This window comes from Nilaparvata lugens, chromosome X (genome assembly GCF_014356525.2).
Source record: "Nilaparvata lugens isolate BPH chromosome X, ASM1435652v1, whole genome shotgun sequence".
NCBI lineage: Eukaryota > Metazoa > Arthropoda > Insecta > Hemiptera > Delphacidae > Nilaparvata > Nilaparvata lugens.
In genome coordinates, this window is record NC_052518.1 from 12122418 (window position 1) to 12144706 (window position 22289).

Consider the following 22289-nt stretch of genomic DNA (forward strand, 5'->3'; position numbering starts at 1 on the left):
CAAATTTTACTTGTAATAGAACGGCTTTAGCCTTTTTGTATTGCATCTGTCAAAACTAATAACTAGAGTCTGAAAGTATTTTAAAAGTCAATAATTTGAATTTTCAATTCTGTTCACGTAGGGATTTCATTTTCTTTTTGAAATAATCGGAGGCTTCAAAAAATGTATCCTATTAGCCAAGGTGTTGTCAAATGCAATACCGTACATCTCTAAAATCTATCTTATCTGCCAATGTAAATCTTTTCTATCTGCCAATGTGTTGCCAAATGTAATAGATCTCTCCAGTGGTGATGTATAGCCCATGTAATGGACTTGGGAGAATTAGGAGCTTTCTTGAGATTGAGGCTGTGCAATGGCTAAAAATTTTACTTTTTACTGGTGGCATTTTTCAAAGTTTTTCGATTTGTACATCATCACGCTATCAAAATTGAAAAGTTTTTTCAGGAAAACAATTTTTTCCGATCATTACCTTTTGAGATATGAGCGCGTAAAGTTCAAATATTTGGGACAAAACATTTCAAATTCGGTAAGAGATAAGTCAATGAGATTTAGAGGATAGACTTTTTATGTTATTATTGGATCTAGTTGAACAACAATTTTCTGAAATCAATTTTTGAGAACATTTTTTGATTTACTAAAAATAACTTTTAGTTGAGTTATTTTTGGTAAATTGAATAACTTTTTCAAAAATTGATATTTTAAGAAAACTTTTATTCAAATAGATCAACAATATCATAAAGAATCTATCCTCTAAATCTCTTAGCGAATTTGAAATGTTCTGTCCCAAAAATTTAAACTTTAGGCGCTCATATCTCACAAAGTAATGATCGGAAAAAAATGTTTTCCAGAGAAAACTTTTTCATTTTGATAGCATGATGATATACAAATCGAAAAACTTTAAAAAATATCACCAGTAGAAAGATTATTTCTAGCCTTTGCACAGCCTCAAGGCTGTACAATACTCAGCATATCAGAGCCGCCGGATCCAGCCTGATCATTTTTGAACACAATACTTCTCAATCGAACATTAAACAACTTCTCAGAGCTGAAACTTCGGAAGACAAATTGGAAATGAGAGACACATTATTGTTTCTAAGACGTACTATTTTTTAAGAAAAAAACCTCCAAATTACCAAGCATACTCATTATCAGTTCAAGATTATTATTATTATTATTATTATTATTATTATTATTATTATTATTATTATTATTATTATTATTATTATTGAACAAAACAATGTCACTATTATTTGAGTCAGAGTTCAAGTTATAACTATAATAGTCAATTTGACAAGTTCTACAAGTTAAAGTTGAAAATAGACAACATGAAGGTGATCTAATTGGAGTATTGTCGTTTATTGGGAACGACTTGTTCATAGAGGCTTGACATTTGAAACCTGAGTTTTTGTAAAAAATGTTTAGATCTTCTTCAGTAATCTTTAAGCATGGAGCATGTTGTCTCAATGGACACTCTCCATACTGAAGAGACTCCTGTCAACCGTATATCAGTTGGTTACAGGTTTTTATTCACTTGGCGCCATTTTTATTATTATTATTATAATTTAATAATTTTAATAATATTTATTATTATATTTATAATTTAATGATAATAATAATATTAGTATTACAAATGATACTAATATTATTATTATTACTACCTCTACGAAATTTTTATTGAGTTTCTTTGGGCCTAATAGACCGAGAACAACATAACTCTAGTTGAAGTTCTCTACACACCTGCAAACGTTTTGTTATTCAGTATGGAAACTAAGGTTACAAGAATTACATTTTATAGTGATTTGATTAGTAGCTCAATGAATAATAATGTGATTTAGGAGATATTTAAGTGATATAATTTATGATGATATAAGTGATATAATATATAGTAATATAAGATCATATAATCACATGTCAGCTGATACAGAAACAAAATAATACATTAACGTATAAATATAAAGAAAATAAAAATCTCAGTACCCTTTTTTAAAAATATATCGGTCACAGTTCGATACAGTCATAAATGACCGAAACATGTTGTGATAAAATATTTTTAAAAAAGGGTACTGAGATTTTTATTTTCTTTATATTTATATTACAAGTAGCCCTATACAGGAAGAGATAAATACATTAACGTACTATACCTTAATTCATAGTAAAACTATATGCGTTATTTGTGACCATAAAATTGGATTTTATTCATCTTCTTGGCTAAAGCCATTGATTTTATTGGCTTGATCTCATATTCCGTGATTTCTGATTCCATTGTTAAGTTCCATAAATACTCATTCTTCTATTTTGTGAACCATCTTCCTCCCAGTCATAAAATTGAGCCTAATCCAATCCATGTATTGAATCTAATTTATCTTGATGTCTGTTTCTCACAACTATAACAACTATAATAATTATTAGTAATGATAATAATTTTAATAATAATAATAATAATAATAATAATAATAATAATATAATAATAATAATAATAATAATAATAATAGTTGGCCTCCCATCACCCCTTACAGCCAACCCGTTCCACCACATGGCGCCAAGTGACTTAATGAGTATGCTTAGGCAAATTTTACTTGTAATAGAACGGCTTTAGCCTTTCTGTATTGCAACTGTCAAGAGTAATATATAGAAAATGGAAGTGTTCTATTCAAAAGTTAATAATTTGTTTTCCAATTCTGCTCACGTAGGGATTTCATTTTCTTTTTGAATAAATCAGAGGCTTCAAAAATTTATACTATTTTCCAAGGTATTGCCAAATTCAATACCGTACATCTCTAAAATCTATCTTATTTGCCAATGTAATACATCTCTCCAGTGGTGATGTATAGCCCATGTCTTAAACTTGAGAGAATAAAAAGTTTTCTAGAAGTTACTGTATGATAATCAGCAAGTCAGAGCCGCCGGATCCAGCCTGATCAAGTTCGAGCAGAATACTTCTCAATCAAACATTCTCCTCACTCAATCTTAAAAATTCAATTCTCAGAACTGTAACTTCCGAAGACAAGTTTCGAATGAGAGACACATTATTATCTCCAAGACGCTTTGTTAATTTTTTGAGAGAAAAAACCTCCAAATTGGATTTAGATTCATTTATTTTTTAGGTTAGCAAAAACCATACAACGAACGGAAAAGAAAAAAGCAGGCTATTGCCCAAAACTTCTTCAATTTCTCAATTTAGTTTCAAATTGTTCAAATATTATACATAGGTTACGTCCATTTCAATTTCTACACCAAATCACAATCTGGAAATAAAAATTAGAATAAAACAAACAATTTTAAATTTGGATAGATTGATAATAAAACTTTCGTAAGAACATACCAAGCATACTCATTATCAGTTCAAGCTTATTATTATTATTATTATTATTGAACAAAACAATGTCGCTATTATTTGAGTCAGAGTTCAAGCTCTGACTATAATAGTCAGAGTTTGACAAGTTAAACAATTTAAAGTCGATAATAGACAACATGAAGGTGATCTAATTGAAGTATTGTCGTTCATTGGGAACGACTTCTTCAAAGGCTTGACATTTGAAACTTGAGTTTTTGTAAAAAAATGTTTTGATCTTCTTCAGTAATCTTTAAGCATGGAACATGTTGTCTCAATGGATACTCTCCATACTGAAGAGACTCCTGTCAACTATATATCAGTTGGTTACAGGTTTTTATTCACTTGGCGCCATTTTATTATTATTATTATTATATTATTATTATTATTATTATTATTATATTATTATTATTATTATTATATCTTTAATTGAACACTTTAAAAAAATTCCTTTTGTAGTATTTATAAAATTTATAACGATTAAGATGTAATGTAATATTTGTATACTCCTCAATCAGCTCTAAGCTAGAGGAGCAACAAAACACTGTATGTATATGATGCTATGTAACTTTCAATGAAAATAAATTGAAATTATTGTTTAATGATTATAATAATATTATTATTATTACTAATATTATTATTATTATTATTATTAACAACTCTACAATATGTTTATTGAGTCTTTTATAGGCCTGATAGACTGAGAACAACATAACTAGTTGAATGCATTATTTGTATAAGCACAGAGTAAAGGTGTTCTAAATCTGATGCAAAACTAACAAGCGTCATAAACAGCTGATAACACATGAAACTTAAAGCATGAAATGACTAAAATGTATTTGTTCAATTTGAAATATAAATCAGTTTATAAATAAGGTTAATAAGTTAGGGTTAAGGGTTATATTTTGTAAGGTTTATTAGTAAACCTATTTGAAAGATAAAATTGTGTTCAGTACACGGGATAGAGAAAAAGAGAAAGGAAGAAGACTTGCCAGGAGAGCAAACAAGGGATGCTTGGAGGCTCCTTATATTGAAAGGAAAAATGAAAAGAGAAGAATCGAAGTAGTATAGAATGGAAGACATGACTACGAGAATCATTATAATTCTCATCTATATAGTTTTTATATTATTTGAAACACAAGCTATCAAATGTATTCATTATTGTTTTCAACGCATTTATTGTTGTTTGAAGTTCATTTTGGGTGAATATTATTTGTAATATTCGTTTTTGTAGTAAAAGTGGTTTGTTTTGTATTTTTGAGCTTTCGAATTACAATTATAGAGAGAACTCGTAAGTTCAAACGAAGTCTAATAAAGGGAAGTTTCTAAACTGAAACTGGCCCACTTCTGCTCTGTTTACAAATATTCAATGAATGGGAATATACAACTGACACAGTTTCCTTCAGAGTAAAACTCAGCTGTTTTGTTAAAACTTTTCACGTTTTACGTTATAGACTGCGAAAAAAGTACGCTATCGCTAAAATTGATGGAAAATTCACTTTCACCTATATTGATTTCAAGTTCAATAAACCTGGTGTCATAACAAACATTCCAGCGGCCAACTTTTCCATTTTCCATGTCACTGGAAGTCGGAAAAGCAAAACACTCTCCTCTCAAACTTTCACCGATCGCTGAATAATATTGCACAAAGCTTTTTTTAGAAATTTCAAAGTTACATCGGAAGTGTTCCAGTGTGAGTTTTCGAGTTTTTTTGCTCGATGAATTTAATTTTTCCCTCTCGTTGACACATATACACTTTATTTCTGTCAGCTATGTTTCGATAGTCGGTTGACGTAAAATAGGCCTTACAACCGCAAGTTCGTTTGATAACTAGCATTGAAATTGTGATGCCCGCTGCGACTTCCGTTTCTTTCTACTTGTACGTCACGTGACTATTCGAAACGTGAGCGCTTTTTCAAGCATCAATGGATTTGATGATACCGAATGGTTATTGTAAAGTGTTATGAGTCACAGACAAATCTCTTGTGCAAGCTATGACGTTGCATTGACATTAATATAGTTAGTGTCATTACAAGAGACCATGACTAATTCCTTTAGAGATCAGCTCGAAAGGTGAGTGGAATGGTTCATTGCTAAAAATCTATGTAGAATTAAAGGTCAGATCAGTATTGTAATATTATTATTATCTTCTCTAATGATAGTTGAGTATCTATCTGACTTTGCAGCAATTCAGTTTTTCACGGTGGTTCTGAACCAACCTGATAATGTGGATCTATTCATCTCTCATCATATTATATTAATATTATCTGTAGTCATTCCATATTGTTTTTTTCATAGCATATACAGCTCAAACATTATTTTCTTAGTCTATTATTATGTAAATTCATCTATAATTTTGCTGTATTGTTATCTATTGTATATAAGTCAGTATATATTGTAATGTACATAAAGTACTCAATCAATCATCATAATCCTTTACATTATATTCGCTCTTATATTGAAAATTGTTGTTTTTCTTCGTTTCACACTCTTATTCAAGCATCAGGAGAAATAGTTATTTGTGCAACTAGTGCGCAAAGTGACAGTTTGCTGCATCGAAAGAAACGTTTACGGAATGGTTTCTTGAGTGCAGCAGAGGAACTTTGCGCACGTATTTCACATAAAATTTTTCCTACAGTTACCATTGAATATGAAAAGTGGGTAATTATGGGTAAAATTGCCTGAAATCCATCAAATGTTTTTCTGTGTGATTTTATTATTAATAAAAACCTTAATTTATTTAAAATTGAATAATAATGTAGTAAATGAATGAAGGCGGCTCTCACTCATGTCGCTGTCATCGTTGTCCATCGTTATTATTATAACGTGCACCACAACACTATACCACAGTCACTGTTACCAACTTCATTTTGATTTTGCTGCACTGTTGCTCCATAAATAACATACTAACTATTTTGCGTTGCCATGTTGCAAATCTGGAGTGCAGAAAAAAAATTTTCCCGCACTAGAGCGGAAAAGTGATTCTTTGCGTTCTGTAACCAGTGCAGGAATGGCCACTTTTCAAGGTAACTGTAGGAAAAATATAATTCAGTTGTGTCTTTTATTCCACAATATACGGCTGATGTACTTTTCTGTTTGTACTGAAAGTACTTTCTTGTTTTATACATTGATTTACACTGAAAATAATCATATCCAGTTGGTATTTCTATTCAACAGTAGATGCCTGATGATAATATGATAACTGAGCAAGGAAAATGTACGAACTATTTTTCGATTACTCGTGAAAAGTTTCTCACGTTCAAACGGTTAATTTCAACGAGTATACAAAATTCAAAATATCAAAAGTTTCAAACAAAATTCATTCAAAACTACTATCAGAGAAAACCTGACGTAAAATATAGTTCACCCTTTCTATTTGACCATAGATAAGAGGCTCAACTCACACTTACGTAACTCAGGTCGGGAAGAGACTAGATTCTAGTCGAGAGCATGTGCTTCCAAATGGTGACACTCAGACTAGTCGATTCTAGCAGAGACAAGAATAATATAGTTATCCTTATCGTAAGTTAGTATACTTACTTATCCTTCATCTATGATTCTAGTCTCCGCGACGTCACCTATTTGAAAACACATGCTCTCGACTAGAATCGAGTCTCTTCTCGACCTGAGTCGCGTAAGTGTGAGTTGAGCCTTAGACTTTGAAAATCAATACTCTCTCAGCCCAAACTTATAACTAGGGATGGGTATCGAAAGACAAAACATCGATGTTTTGAACATCGATGTTTTTTCCCCCCTAAACATCGATGTTTTGAACATCGATGTTTTTTTCCCCTAAACATCGATAAGTGAAAAACATCGAACAGTAAACTTGTAAAAAACATCGATGTTTTAAACATCGACGTGTTGCCGTACATTTTACGGAAGATTATTATATCCTTAGAGTAACTCAGATAGTGAAATCAATTTCCTTTTTCATGTACATGTAAAAGAAAGGGACAGAGCTTTTAAAAAGTAGTTGACAATAAAGGAATATTATTGATTGGCAGCAACGAAACTGAAAGTAAATAAATTGTTTGAAGTTGAAGGTAATCAGACTCTACGTTATCAACGGAGATTGATATTTAATCGAATATAAAAAAGAAAATCCAATAATCTAAAATATTGTTCCATAGATTTGAATATTTGTTTAGTATAAGAGAAATTAAGACGGTATTATTCTTTTGTCCAAATCTCGAAATACTTAAAAATACAAAAAAAAACTCCTAAAGTGACTACAATTTTATCTGGAGCTATTGTTTCAATATTTTAACTGTTACTAACTGGAATTACAGCAATTTTAGACTTGGTATTCAAGTAACAGTCTTTCAAATAATTGAAGTCAGGTTGTGACTAGAAAGATACATCAACTCTATTATAGTTCACAAGATTTGTCATCTTCATAGTTGAGTCAGAAACCTCTCGGGATATCCTCGAAGATTCTGTCTTGGGATTTCATCCAAGCTAAATTTTAGCAATCTTTGTTACTCATAATCGTATTCATTCAATACCTGATAGTTTTATTTAGGAAATGAGAAATGAATAGAGGTGTTTTTTTATGGCTATCTACACTCCATACTAAACGAGGACCTCTATTCCAGATTATTAATTATTGGTATTAAACGTATGTTGAGGAAAGCACTTGTAATAAGAAAAACTCTTTCTTCCTAAGAAACGAAAAATCCGACCTCTTATTCAATTCTAAATGGGTATCTAACCTTGACAAGAGCCACAGTTATGTAAATCTTCAAGAGTATCCGACAGTCTCACATAAAAATACAGAGAGCCTGATTGAAAAATTCCTTTTAGTTGGGAAAAACATCGAATGACCGATGTCTAGGTAAAACCATCGATAAGTGAAAAACATCGAACAGTAAACATCGATGTTAAAAACATCGATGTTTGATGTTGAAACATCGATGTATCCGATACCCATCCCTACTTATAACAGCTTATTGAGTACGTAAAAGTTATTCAAAGGGCCTTCTCTCCTATAATATTCTGTAATAATGATTCAGATTGTCAGCATTGTTTGAATGGGTAACAATGATGTCATGGAATGCTGGCAGGTTGAATTGAAACCCACTATAACTTTCACAAGTATGTGCATTCCAGAACACTACTAGAGACAAATACATCGGCATAGTTGACGAACTGCCGTGCAGTACTTGATTAGCGAGTTATCAAGTGCGTGACTTGACTAAATACTTTTCGATGCTCTTATCATAAATCCACTCATGATAATCAAGTACTGGTTTGAAACAACCACAAAGGCAAGAGTTTGAGGAGTGAGAAACGGTTTCGTGAAAATATCTATTGTTATAATTATTATGTTAGCAGCAAACAGAATAAGATATATTATTTATAGTTGTTGACCAGTTTGGGAAGGGTAGGTGAATTCTGGAGATGTGAAAATTCTTCAACTCATTCGTTTTGGTATTTGCTACCATTGGAAGAAGAAGATGGAGAAGAAGAAGAAGAAGGAGGAGGAGATGTAGCGGAGGAAGGAGATGAGAAAGAATTTATCATCATCGTCTTCCTCCTCTTCATTTTTTTCTTCTTCACCTCTACCGTCCTTTGGGGTGATGATCGTGAGGAAGGTGTTAACGGAGCGTTTTGTAACTGCGGTCAACTTCGTCATTGCAGAATCATAATCTTCGTTTAATAATCACTGATTATTGCTGCATTATTGCATATTGATAGAAATGTATCGTTATGTAATGCTTGGTAATTGGTTTCATTTATTGAGGGTATTCGGAATTGTTCATTTTAGTCAGTCTGTCTACAAAACTTTCGTTTAATTTAGTTTTACTTGGAGAATCACTGTAGATTTGGTTATACTAAATTGGTTACAATAACCACGATGAACACTTCCACGTCACCCAATCAATCAGCTATAAACAAGGTGACGTCGACGAAGAAGAAGAAGAAGAAGAAGAAGAAGAAGAAGAAGAAGAAGAAGAAGAAGAAGAAGAAGAAGATGATGATGATGATGATGATGATGATGATGATGATGATGATGATGATGATGATGATGATGATGATGATGATGATGATGATGATGATGATGATGATGATTATGATTATGATGATGATGAAGAAGAAGGAGAAGAAGAGGAAGATGAAGAAGAAAAAGAAGAAGAATAAATAGAAAAGTAGAAGACACCTAGAATAGTCAGATAGGATACCGTCTACCATCATATTAACCAACAACTGAGCACGAGTTTCAAAAGGTAAGTGGGAGGGAGAAGGTGAGGATGACATAATCTAAAAAAGCAAGAGGATAAGAGCATGAACAAGAAGTATAAGTAGACAAGAATCAGGAAAATCTAAAAAAGAAGTGTAATTTTCTGAAAAAATACATTTTTTTTAGTTTGCGATGACAATAATTGTGAGTGATAATTGACTATAATTTGGTGTTTCAATCCTTCTAAATTCAAAATTTATAGCTTATATATTCTTGGATGGAAAATTGAACTTGAATTTTAACAGTGGAAACGAAATATTTCTTTTGACACATCTAATTCTAAATCAAAATTTGGGAGAAGAATAGCTTTGGGTCAAGCCTGTTGCTCTACGACAATCATATTTATATGATATGTAATTCTATTAACAAATCAATAAAAGTGAAAAGAAGAAGAAGAAAAGGAAAATAAATAATACATTACTCAAAACAATAGCAATACATAATAAACACAAAATAATTTAAAACGGTACGGAGATTTATATTTTTATTTATAATAGCATTACATTCTGTTCATATTTCACCTCAAATACCTCATTGAAGGAAGCATTGAATGAAAATTATAATCAATGAAACACTGGGAACCAACGTATTTGGTATTTGACTTTGAAGGAACTAGAACTGGAATAATACTGTCGCAGGATGTGAAAGAGAAAGTAGTTCTCCGCTCTCTACATTAGTTATTTATCTAGGATAAGTGGAACGTCTCGGACAACATCTATTTGGAGTCAGACTTCCTATATCTAGAACTAATTAAATTAGAGTGGACATGAGTTCGTGGTTCTTATTCAAGGTCTCGAACTATTCTTACCGCTCGTATTATTCCGTAGCTTGTGATTGAAGTCAACCTAGAATATTTCAACAAAACAATAATAATAATATGGAACCAATCAAAATCTTGTATACTTGTTTGATGATTGAATTTGTTAAGCTTTAAACGTTTTTATTGTAAGAATTTTAAGTCTTATCGTTTTTAGTTGGATAGTTTTCATAGTCTCCAAATAACATGAAGTCATCACAAAGTGTAGAATTCCAGTTAAGATTTAGACATAAAAATTGATGAAAATACTGATAATTTTATGGTAATTATTTCCAACAGACACATCAGGTGTTTAAAAAGATGTACTCACTCTATTCCTTATAAAACTTATGGATTTGATTATGCGATGATATTTTGTTCAACTTGGAACAGCAATTTTTTTCTTTGCATTTAAATTATATTAATATAAATTCTAAAATTAACGTTCTTCACTCATCAAGGTTAGATTTGCTTTTGTCTATGTTTATGTTTTCCATCACTAAACTGATTAAACAATCATATAGTTGTCTAGATTGAAATTATAAAAAATTAGGATACTTTAAATTATGAATGCAAAAGTGACCATTCTGTGTGTGATTATAATCATTCTTTTGTAATTATGGTTGCTCTTCATGAAGAAAAAGAAATCGTGGTTTATATTTTAATCAAAAAAGTTTTTTTGAAACTGTTTAACCTATAGTTATTTCAAAATGGATTGTGTTGGTTGTAGAGTAAATTATTTAGGGAGAACAAGGTTCAAAGATGAGGAAGTTTTAGATTTTATGTTAAAACACAATATTTTTAAAAGTGTTACAACGTGTAAAATGTGTGGGAAACAGTGCAATCTGGCCAAAAAGTGACATAGGCCTACTAGTGATCAAATAGAAGTGACCATACCTATTACCTAAATTTGTGTGAAAAACCCAGACTTCCCTGACTGACTGGTTGAGTTCCAGTTTAAGAGAATATGTATGATAGAAAATATGCGCAATCAGCGCATCCACTATATCTTTGAGGCGGCGGTAAGACTTATGTCCCCACGCACTAGTAAAGTTTGATTAGGATGGGTTTGGTGAAATTAGTTTTTCCTTTTGCATTGGAGTTTTGAGTGTTAAACAGTGAATCGACAGTTGTCACAGAAGACTTTTTCGAAGTGTTTAAAAAAAACTAGTGAAAATTTAAAAAATAGTGAAAAATACCTGATGTGTCCGTTGGAAATAATTACCAATTTTATTCATCATCTAGACAATATTTTTTATAGATCAACTTTAATTTACAAAAATCTCTCAAATTCAATAAATTGTGAAAGGAAACTTTTCAAATTCGGTAGCCAACAAAAACTGTAATAAACATTTCAATAAATATCTTCAATAGATCTGTAACAACACATCTTTTCGATACATTTATATTCAATGATACACTCTCGAAGTGCAATCAATTGTAAAAGAAAACTTTTCAAATTCAGTAGCCAATGATTATCTACAACAGATCTTTCCAATACATTTAATAATAATACTGAGGGTGATACCCACATAATTTCTTAGGCTTGTGCGTGGGTAATGAGTGAGAGGGATGATGATGAGAGATGACGTCTATTTTTTAGGTAGACGGGACCAACGGCTTATCATCTCCTCTGGAAAACGATTGTTTTCAATGATACTATAACTTGTAGTGTGGGAGTTTAATTCATAGGAATAAGCCTATTATTGTTTATTTCGCCCATCGATCGATTCAAGTACTGTCGCTCAAATTTGGAATACTTCTTTTTTTTCATTTGAATGAGGTTTCAGATATTTGTATTATAATCAAGATTATTTTGCTTACTTCGCTTCCCTCATAAAATCTAAGTTTACATATTTTATTCAGAACAAATTTCGCTCAAATTTGGAATACTTCCTGTTTCCACTTGAATGAATGAATTTTATTTATTTGCCAAAAACAAAATACAAAAAAGCTTTACAAAAAATAAATATAAGATATGCTACTTCTCTTAAAACAAGATACATACATTTATTTAATTATTTATAATAACGAAATGATATCCTTTATATTATAAATAATAGTTATAAAATGAAGATTTAATTTATGTTCATATGCATAAGTACAGTGAGGCAAAAACACCGACAAAAGGAAGATTCCTTGTGCGCCAGTGTGAGTCGTAAATCAGCTTAATCAGGGATGTAATTATATAAACTTGAATTTAGCGTATGAAGTGTTCGAAAATGTAATTTATAATATGAAATTGACTATTGTATAAAAGTCAACGATTGGAAATAATTCAAGCTCAGCCATGCCTCTATGGCTCTTTTTCTGTGTTTATTATTTCGGAAATTAAATGAAGTTTCAGATATTCGTATTACAATCAAGATTGTTTCTGCTTACTTCGCTTCCCTCATAGAATCTAAGTTTACATAGTGTATTCAGAACAAATTTCGCTCAAATTTGGAATACTTCTTTTTTTCATTTGAATGAGGTTTCAGATATTCGTATTATAATCAAGATTGTTTTTGCTTACCTCGCCCCCCTCATACAATCAAAGTTTAGTGTATTTAGAACTACTGATCGAGTGTTTTGCGGTAAGTGTATATTAAAGGAGGCCTCATTGAGGTCAAGCTGCAAAGTTTGCGTAAACTTACTTTTAAGCCAAGTCCACTCCAATCGAGGATCAAATGAAAGCCTGTTTGTTTAATGGTTTATCGGGAAGGGTCCGGTCCAAGTTTAACCATCACAAGTAACCAATGTTTACAGATCTGATTGGTTTCTGCGAAGGGAAGAGAGGATTCTGCAGTTCTACCGTTTTAACGAGGTTTCAGCCTCCAGTTATCTCGAATAGAATCGATTAATATTCGTTGGATGAACACGTTCGTAATTGGTTGAACTGTGTTAAATTTGAAGATTTTGTGTGATACTTTTAGTTTTCGAGTTGAAGAGTTTAACTATAACCTATAATAGGGTTCACCACGAATCACCTATACGAATCGTGAATGTAATAATAGAGAAGCTTTACATTATAAGTACATGTTTGATTACAGTTGAAACACACATTGGGCCATATGAATAAAGTTGAGCATTTGCTTATACTTCTAAAATATTGAGCATTTGCTTCATTCTCTATGAATAAACGTGAGCAAAAGCTTTTGCTCATGCTCATCAAAAAGAGTTTGAGCATTTGCTCAAAACTAAAAGCTTTTGCTCAAAATTAAAAACTAGATAATAAACTAGAGCATTTGCTCAAATTTTGAAGCAAATGCTTCAAAAAAGGTGAGTCTAGTCTAGAGCAGCTTATCACCTTTTGCTCATAGTAAAATGGCTCAACTAATTCGTATGAGGAAGAGGAAACTATACCAGATACGATCACAACCAATAGTTGAGAACTATAAAACTCTTTTTAGATTCAACCATGATATATATCACCATTATCCCTACAAAAGAATAAATACAAACGATTACAGAAGTGTTCAAAAAAATTCAACAAGCTTCAACAAGCTGTACCTGTTATAAAGATAGCCATCACAAAATAGGAAATAGGCATTTAAGAAGATGAGAGTGTAGACGATTATAAGAAGGCGATTGATATTATAAGAATATGCTGAAGATTATTATAGAGATGACATTTTTTCAAACTAACTAAACTCAACTAACCTAAAACTTTATTCATAAATATAAAACAGAGCAGACAACGCAAAAACAAGCGGTGCACCCTACTTGCATATTTAGCGCTTCCGTGAGCTATAAACACAAATTATAAGGCTACAAAAGCGAATCAGCTGATGAAAAATCTTTAAAATACGTGAGCATTTGCTCCAGAGTTCAGGAGCATAAGGTAAGAGTATAAGGTAAAGCTTATTCATATGAAAATGAGCAAATGCTTTTGCTTCTACCTTTTGTTCATGAGCAAAACCTTATGCTTCATGCTTTTGCTCATGAGCATTTGCTCTGGTTTTATTCATATGGGCCAACATCACACTCGTGTATGATTTCTCAAGATATAACACAAGAGCAGAATAATACGTTTAGAGTTTCTATACATAATACTTGAATATTTTCCATTATGGAGTGGTTCCATTATCTTTAATTTAGAATCCTTAAGATCTCCAAGTCCTCTATAAGAATCATCAAATTGACTATTAATAGAAGCTGTTATCACAGAATTGAAATTACTCGCGGCTTCAACATGATATTTCCATTATTGAATGTACTACTTGCGGATTATGCTATTAAGATTGTGGTTGTAATGAAATATGTTTTGATTAAGAGGATAAATAATATGTGGAGATATATTATAACATAGGCCTACATTAGATACATTAATAACTTGATTGAGAGGATATATATTATTATACATTATAGGTACATTTTTCATTACAGTTGAAACACACAAATTCACACTCGTGTATGATTCTCAAGATATAGGCTAACACAAGAGCGGAATAATACGTTTATTATGTTTTACGTGTTAACGTGCATCTGAAATGTGTTTTGTATCGGTCCTATTAAAAGTTGTTTCATCTCAATATAGAATATAAGAAAACTTTTGAACACTACTAATGTTATGATATCATTGATGGTTCAAATTATTTTTCGTAATCAGGATACAGAAGCCAAGTACTCTAAATGTTCAACTGATTGGATTCATATAAAAGCCGATCGGGTTCTACAAAGTATGAAATATGTCAATACAAAATTCTGAAGAGTGATAGAATGAGAATCAATTATAAATATGAGATTGAAAGGCGAAACAATGCTTGGTTCAAAAGAGAATGAGTGAGAGTATGAGAGAATACTCCCTGAGGATTGAAGAAATATTTCGTTGGAAAGTTCTAGAATCGAACGTGCGTCTGAAATGAAAATTTTGTATCGGTCCTATTAAAAGTTGTTTCATCTTATCCATGTACAATTTCAGGAAACTTATGAACTCTTCTAATGTTATGTGTAAGAATATCTCACTATAAAATGGCATCAGTAGTCAAAACGTGACGAAATAATATAGAAAGGATACTCATATTTATATTTTTATTTATATTCTAAAGTAGCCCTAAAGAGAAAGAAGACGAATATCTCACTTTCTGATTCTTTCCTGGATCGAAATGATTATATCTCGAATATCGAAATATTGTTGTTGAAATCCATGTAGGTTATATGCCTATTCCAGCAAGAGCAGGATAGAAATTTGTTCGTCGATATCAGGGAGTTATAATAGTCATTGTCATATAATTCAAGGGGATTATATTCTTGAAACGGAATCTAGAATTAGATTAAAACTGTTCCCACATTTGAATAGATAACGTATTTCAGAACGACTAAAACAACATTGTATCACGCATAACAATAGAAACAATTATATTGTATTGTAGAAGAATTTGTAGTTTGACAATACAAATCACATTGATTACATATAATCATAATATTATTAATAAAAACAATATATAAATCTTGAAGTACCCTTTATTTTTCAAAAACTTTAAAATAGTTCAACAACTAGTTTCGATCCTAACTCAGGTAATTTTCAAGTTTTCAACTTCAAGATTTTTATATTGTTTTTGTTTTTATTAATTTGTTAAAAAGTAGCCCATGTGAGTGAAGTGTTTTCATAATATCATGTTTAGAGTAGTCTTAGTTATAAGGTATTTAGATGTTGTAGTTAGAAGTTTCAGCGCAAGAATTACAAGAAGCTCTATCAACATTCTTTGAGAATTTTTTAATTAAAATTTCCCTGTTCTTCCCTCTCTCCAATCAGTCAACCAGCCGAAGCTTTTAGGCAATGGAAAGTGATCAATATTGGCCATTCCTCTAAGCATGACGCTGACTTGGGCATGGATTGCTTGGAAAATTTTAGTATTCTGAGTTTATCCATGTTCCGATTGGAGAATCAGTAGTTCCTCTCTTAGCAATGTCAAAATAATTATACTACCTGTCACCTCCTAAAACCTGAGATTTTAATGTTTCATACCCTTACAATCCCCGTTACTAGAGCACCGTATCAAAGTATTCTTTCACACTACTCTATTGCTTATTATTCTAATGAGCAGCGTATGGATTATGAACATTTATTCATCATTTTGTAGCAGGTAGATTATGAGAAGGACGGTAAAAAATACGGTTAGAAATACGGTCAGTCGCTGAGCATGAGCTATCACTTTGTAGCCGGGTGGATTATGAGAAATACGGTAAAAATACGGTTAGAAATACGGTGAGAAACACGGTCAGTCGCTGAGCATGTGCTATCATTTTGTAGCCGGGAGGATTATGAGAAATACGGTAAAAATACGGCCAGAAATACGGTGAGAAACACGGTAAGTCGCTGAGCATGAGCTATCATTTTGTAGCAGGGTGGATTTTAAGAGATACGGTAGAAATACGGTTAGAAATACGGTCAGTCGCTGAGCATGAGCTATCATTTTGTAGCCGGGAGGATTATGAGAAATACGGTTAGAAATACGGTCAGTCGCTGAGAATGAGCTATCATTTTGTAGCAGGGTGGATTATGAGAAATACGGTAAAAATACTGTTAGAAATACGGTGAGAAACATGGTCAGTCGCTGAGCATGAGCTATCATTTTGTAGCCGGGTAGATTATGAGAAATGCGGTAAAAAATACGGTTAGAAATACGGTAAGTCGCTGAGCATGAGCTATCTTTTTGTAGCCGGGTGGATTATGAGAAATACGGTTAGAAATACGGTGAGAAACACGGTAAGTCGCTGACTGCGATATTACCTCTATTAAGGCAATACTTTAACGGACGCCAAAACACTGACCGTTAACTAGTTCAAGGACACTAATATTTTAAAAGTTAGCACAAGAAATGTTTTATTAGAGTCAGCGGTCTCTAGTGCAGTTGAACATCAATCTGCAAATAGCACTGTTACATTCGTGTTATGCAATATCTGTGATTTTCAATAATGAAATACTCACCTCAAATCAGCCCCATTTATCGGAAAACTATTCACCTGCTTTCGTGCTTCAGAGCAGTTGGGAAAATTTGGAAATTTCAACTATAAACTGCAATGAGAACCGCGTTCTCAAATTTTTCGTCTGCATTCTATTTCTAGAAGCTGATGCAGTAATATTCTTATAGAACAGTTCAGTTCTCTACGTAAAAATTCTAATAAAATTTCAAGTTTCCTTTTCCAAATTATATAATTCAATTCCCGATCAGTACTTCTCTTCTCAATACCTGTGTTACGTTATTATTCCATTGTGTACTTGACTATTATTCCAAGTAATTAACCTACTCATAGTAAAGTAAATTCGTATGGCTTTTGTTGGTGGGGAGTCCCTTGCGGGAAGGTCCCACCGCCTGAATATATAATTTAAGCCGTCAATGGGCCTTACGACTGTCATACTTCAGCCGGGACCGACAGTTTAACGTGCCCATCCGATAACACGGATCATCTACTCATCTATTGATCCTAAACGTTTCTTACAGTTTGTAGAGTTTAATCTGACTACGAGTTTCCAGTCCCGCCTTAAATATCTCTATATTCAGAAAAATTCCACTCACTTAAAAAAGCAAGATCTAATTGAGTAATGTTACCTGCTCCTATTCATCCCAAAAAAGTTTCTATCACAAAGAACTACTACTGGGAAGCTCTACAAGAAAAGTGAAATCGTTTTAATAATTATGACAGTTTTTGAAGCTCTGCGCATAACCCTGCATTTCATCCTCAATAACCTAGCTTTAATTTAGAGCTATATTTAGCGAATATCTTCCCTTAAAGTTGAAAATATGATATTCTTTGTAGATGTTTTCCCCTTCCTAATTCTTATATAACTATTTCTTCTCACAGGAGAACCCAAATTTACATCGAATTGGATTTTCTATACAGAATCTTCGTATAACCCTTTGTTGCTAGTCACGTATAACAAATAAAACAAATACATTATGGCAATAAATTACTCGTATATTAAATTGAAATAGAGCTTTGTGTAATTCATGGGCTGCAGATATTTGATGTACACTTTGCATGTTATGTACCACTTCAATGTTCTAGTTTGAACCATTTCTATGTTACACTTCGATGTTCTAGTTTTTACCTGATTTTATACAATTTTCCGTGTTTTTATGAATGTCTCATAATCATTGTATCTTCAACAACCTGCTTACATCCGTCATTTTTGATAAAACTGTATTTTGTGACTTACATGTTATTCTATTTCAGAGCTTGACGAGATTCATCAGTTCAATTCGAATTGATGTCTCATAAATTAGTGATTCCACCATTAGATGAAATTTTGTCATAAAAGTGTTCAAATTGTTCTAGCAATGTAAACTAGTAATGGAAATTGAAGAAAATAGTTAATTTTACGTACAAGAGTGATACTACGTACTCTGATTGCTGATTTCTACTCTTCCCTTGTCTATCAAGAGCTTGTTTATCAAGACTGACCATCAAATCTATTTATTTCTATATCTTATTCCATTTTCCGGTCAATTCGATTATCTTCAATCACTGAATATCAATTCAGTTTTGAATAGGGATGACTGGGTGCTCAATTTAGTAACTTGTTCCATTCCAACACAGGATTATATTAAGAAGTATTCTTACTCTATTACAGGACTGCATAAAGTAGGCCAATAGGTCTAGCCCAAAGCAGGTAAGCTTGAATCTGTAGTTTCAATGAGTATGACTCAATAACAATCTAAAGCATCGCATAAAATCATTATTAATACTCCTTTGCATGTCAGATTTGAATATCACTGCTATAAGAAATTTTCTCGTATCGAGAAAATGAAACAGTTTGGTATTATTCTTCTTTAACCTAGGTGTGGGTTTCAACAACTTCATTCAGCCTGCCTTGGCTGTCTCAGACTATTTCATCCACAATTTTTCAATAATAATTAATATATCTGTTTGTATAACTTACCACAGTTTGACAATATAATTATGCCTTTATAAGAATTATATATCCAATAATGGTTTTATATTTGTTAGCTATGATAAATCAATAATTTTGTTGTTTTATCTATCTCATACAGTACTACAATGGACAGAATAGTGTACTTTTCCAAATTGTTCAAATTAGGAGTGAAAATCGAAGTATTGTAATTGATTAGCCTGTTCAATAGGACAAAATTTACGACTGTCTTATAAGAAAATGTGAAAAAAATCACAAAGAAGACCTTAGAACAAATAAGATCATCATTAATAATTGTTTCTTGCTGATTTATTGTTTTCACGAAAGAATCGAATTTTAAGCCGATTGATAAACTGCCAAAGAAAATATTATTAGCTACAGATTTAATTTTACTATCACTCCCAGACTATGGTATCAATCGACCTTGACTGAACTTTTTTGAGGATTTAATTTCAGCTTTTATCGAGAACATAGTGCTTATCTTTCTCCTTGAATGTCATAGCACAAAATTTGGATCTAACAACCCAATCCCAATTCTGTGAGTAATTATTGTTTATTAGAAACGGGTCTGTACTCGCATATGGTTTCTGTAAAATATCTAGATCTAGGTGAATCCATCAGATATTATCATACCTATTTTTTGTTATAATAGGAGCTGATCTTGATCCTCCGGTTGAAGAAACTCAGCATACCATCAATTAATCAATTATCATCAATCATCAATTTTAATTAACAATCATCAGCTATCAATAATTATTGATGGTTATCATCAACCTTTTTCAAGGATTCTTTTCAATCAATCACAATATGTACATGGCAAACCCCTATATAAGGAACATCACCTGTCAAATAATCATCTCATTCACTCACAAGTGAACAGGATAATCCTATCATCAACTTAATAAGAGACCCCTTGTAGAGCAAGTCAATTGAGTTGGGGTGAAATGGATGGCTTATAGCCCTTTTCCGTTTCATGGCAAACGATCCTACAATGTCTAGAAAGAGTCACCTCGTAAGAAATATCATATATTCTAATTGTTCAATAATTTTCATAATGTTTTTAGTAATTAATTCACCTAATTTCGATTTTTCAAAGATTTTGACAACTGCTAACAATAAACAAAATCTGTAGATTATTCCTCATAAGCTCATGAAGATATGAGAAACACATAAATTTATTAATGCAATGTGAGTAACTCTCTTCAGAATTGATCACATTCACTAAATTTTCCTGTTGGAATAGCCCACTATATTATTAAAAATTATACTCGATAAACAGGGAATCTCTTCTCTATTTTTCAAGTAATTCCATTTCAATTTTGCTGAATTGGTAGCTGATTTCCGTTGTCCTGAGAATTTGGAAGTCGTGGAAGATTATAACTATATTTTTCCCAATAACTTGATAGTGACATTATATAGCCGAAACATGTCGTGATTGCACAATTTTAAAAGGGTACTTAGATTTCTAATTTTTATTCATAAAGATTATAACTGTATGAACTTTATGCTCTGATTAATCAATATTCCTAAAATGTGTACATTTTTCCCTTGTATTGCGGGACGATAAATCAACTATCTCAATATTAACCTTTTCCCAAATATTATAAATATTGCAATCCCTAACTAAATTACTCCCTGTATTGTATTGTTGTGGTAGAGCACATGTATTGAACACGGATTGAGAATTATTACAACCACTCATAAATTGAGTAACTAGTTTCAATTGCTACACCATCTCTAGTAAACTAAGCTTGAACATCGGGCAGAATAGAATAGAATTAAATGACTTTTTTATTTGATGACAAATCTGAATCCCTCAGCAGCAAAATGAGTAGTGCGAATATAGCCATATGATTGGTACTACGTTGAAATAGAATTAAATGACTTTTTTATTTGATGACAAATTTGAATCCCTCAACAGCATAGTGATTAGTGCGAATATAGCCATATGATTGGTAGTACGTTGAGATATCAAAGTTAGTTTGAAACAATAGTGGACAGTAAGCAGAGCAGCTGTACTAGTTAGAGCAATATTGTGGGGCTGGAACCCCAATCCGTCCTCAAAACATAGACCAAAACCACTAACCTAGGGTGAACTAGGGTAGGTAGCTCACTGGGGCTAGGGTCAGCTCTATCGTAACAGGATTCACGGATTCACGTCCCACATTTAGCCTACCCTACTTAACTATTGTCATAACCATGCACATGAAAAACAATTTTGACTCAGTAAGCTACAATCACTTGTACACAGTTGGCTACACCACGGTAGTTAGAACAAGAATCTTCTGAAATATACCGTGGGCAACACTGAATCTCCATCTCTATCTCTTTCCTATAGTGAGGTCAACGTTATAATGACAGTATTTGATCAACTTTGGTTTTGATATCCTTGTCTATCATTCGACAAAGCCGGTGGTACTATCCATTTCTAGGTCCACAACGATGCCAATTATGTTTTTGACAGTGTAGAAATATAATTAATTAATTCAGAGAATCGGCATCGCTATTTTTCTATCTTTATCCACTGTCATTATAACGTGGACCTTACTATATACTACTAAACAAACATTTGGCATTTATCAACAGTTATAGATAGATAGCTATTTATTAGGACGTATAGATAATTATTTATTATTCATCATTATTGTTTTTGTACAACATGAACAATGCCAGGAAATTTCCAAGAAACAGCATAAAAACTAATATATTTTGCTTCTTGATTTTGAAACTTCCTGATGTTTACTATTAACCGTGGTGTAACAACCGAAACAGGTTTCTCAATTTTGAAATAAATGAGTGGTTGTATTGAATTTCAGGACGATTAATTCAATAAAAAAAACTTTTTAGTAAGCGCTATTGTGTCTATTTCCAGTAGGCCTACATCGTATTTCACCCTGCTTAGCATAGGTCAAGAAATAAGTTCAGTAAGGTCAATCACCGGATGAAGCAAGCTTCACTTCTCAGATACGACAGAAAACGATCAATAGGGAGTATCATACAGGTTTATCATATTCATTATGTGACTGAAATATTATGGCCACTGTATCCATTTGCAGTCCAT

The 22289-nt window shown here is 32.1% G+C and overlaps 1 protein-coding gene across 14 annotated transcripts in view; it reads left to right on the plus strand.

Annotated features, from left to right (window-relative positions):
- LOC111043351 (plasma membrane calcium-transporting ATPase 2) overlaps window positions 1–22289 on the plus strand; it is a 406771-nt gene that overhangs the window by 214945 nt on the left and 169537 nt on the right. For 8 of the 14 annotated variants that reach the window (XR_005573144.1, XM_039442414.1, XM_039442417.1 and 5 more), the window contains one exon: window positions 18929–18967. The exons of the other annotated variants lie outside the window; for them this stretch is intronic. The gene's annotated coding sequence lies outside the window, so the exon portion shown is untranslated. The remainder of the gene's footprint in view (window positions 1–18928; window positions 18968–22289) is intronic. 14 annotated transcript variants of the gene reach the window in all.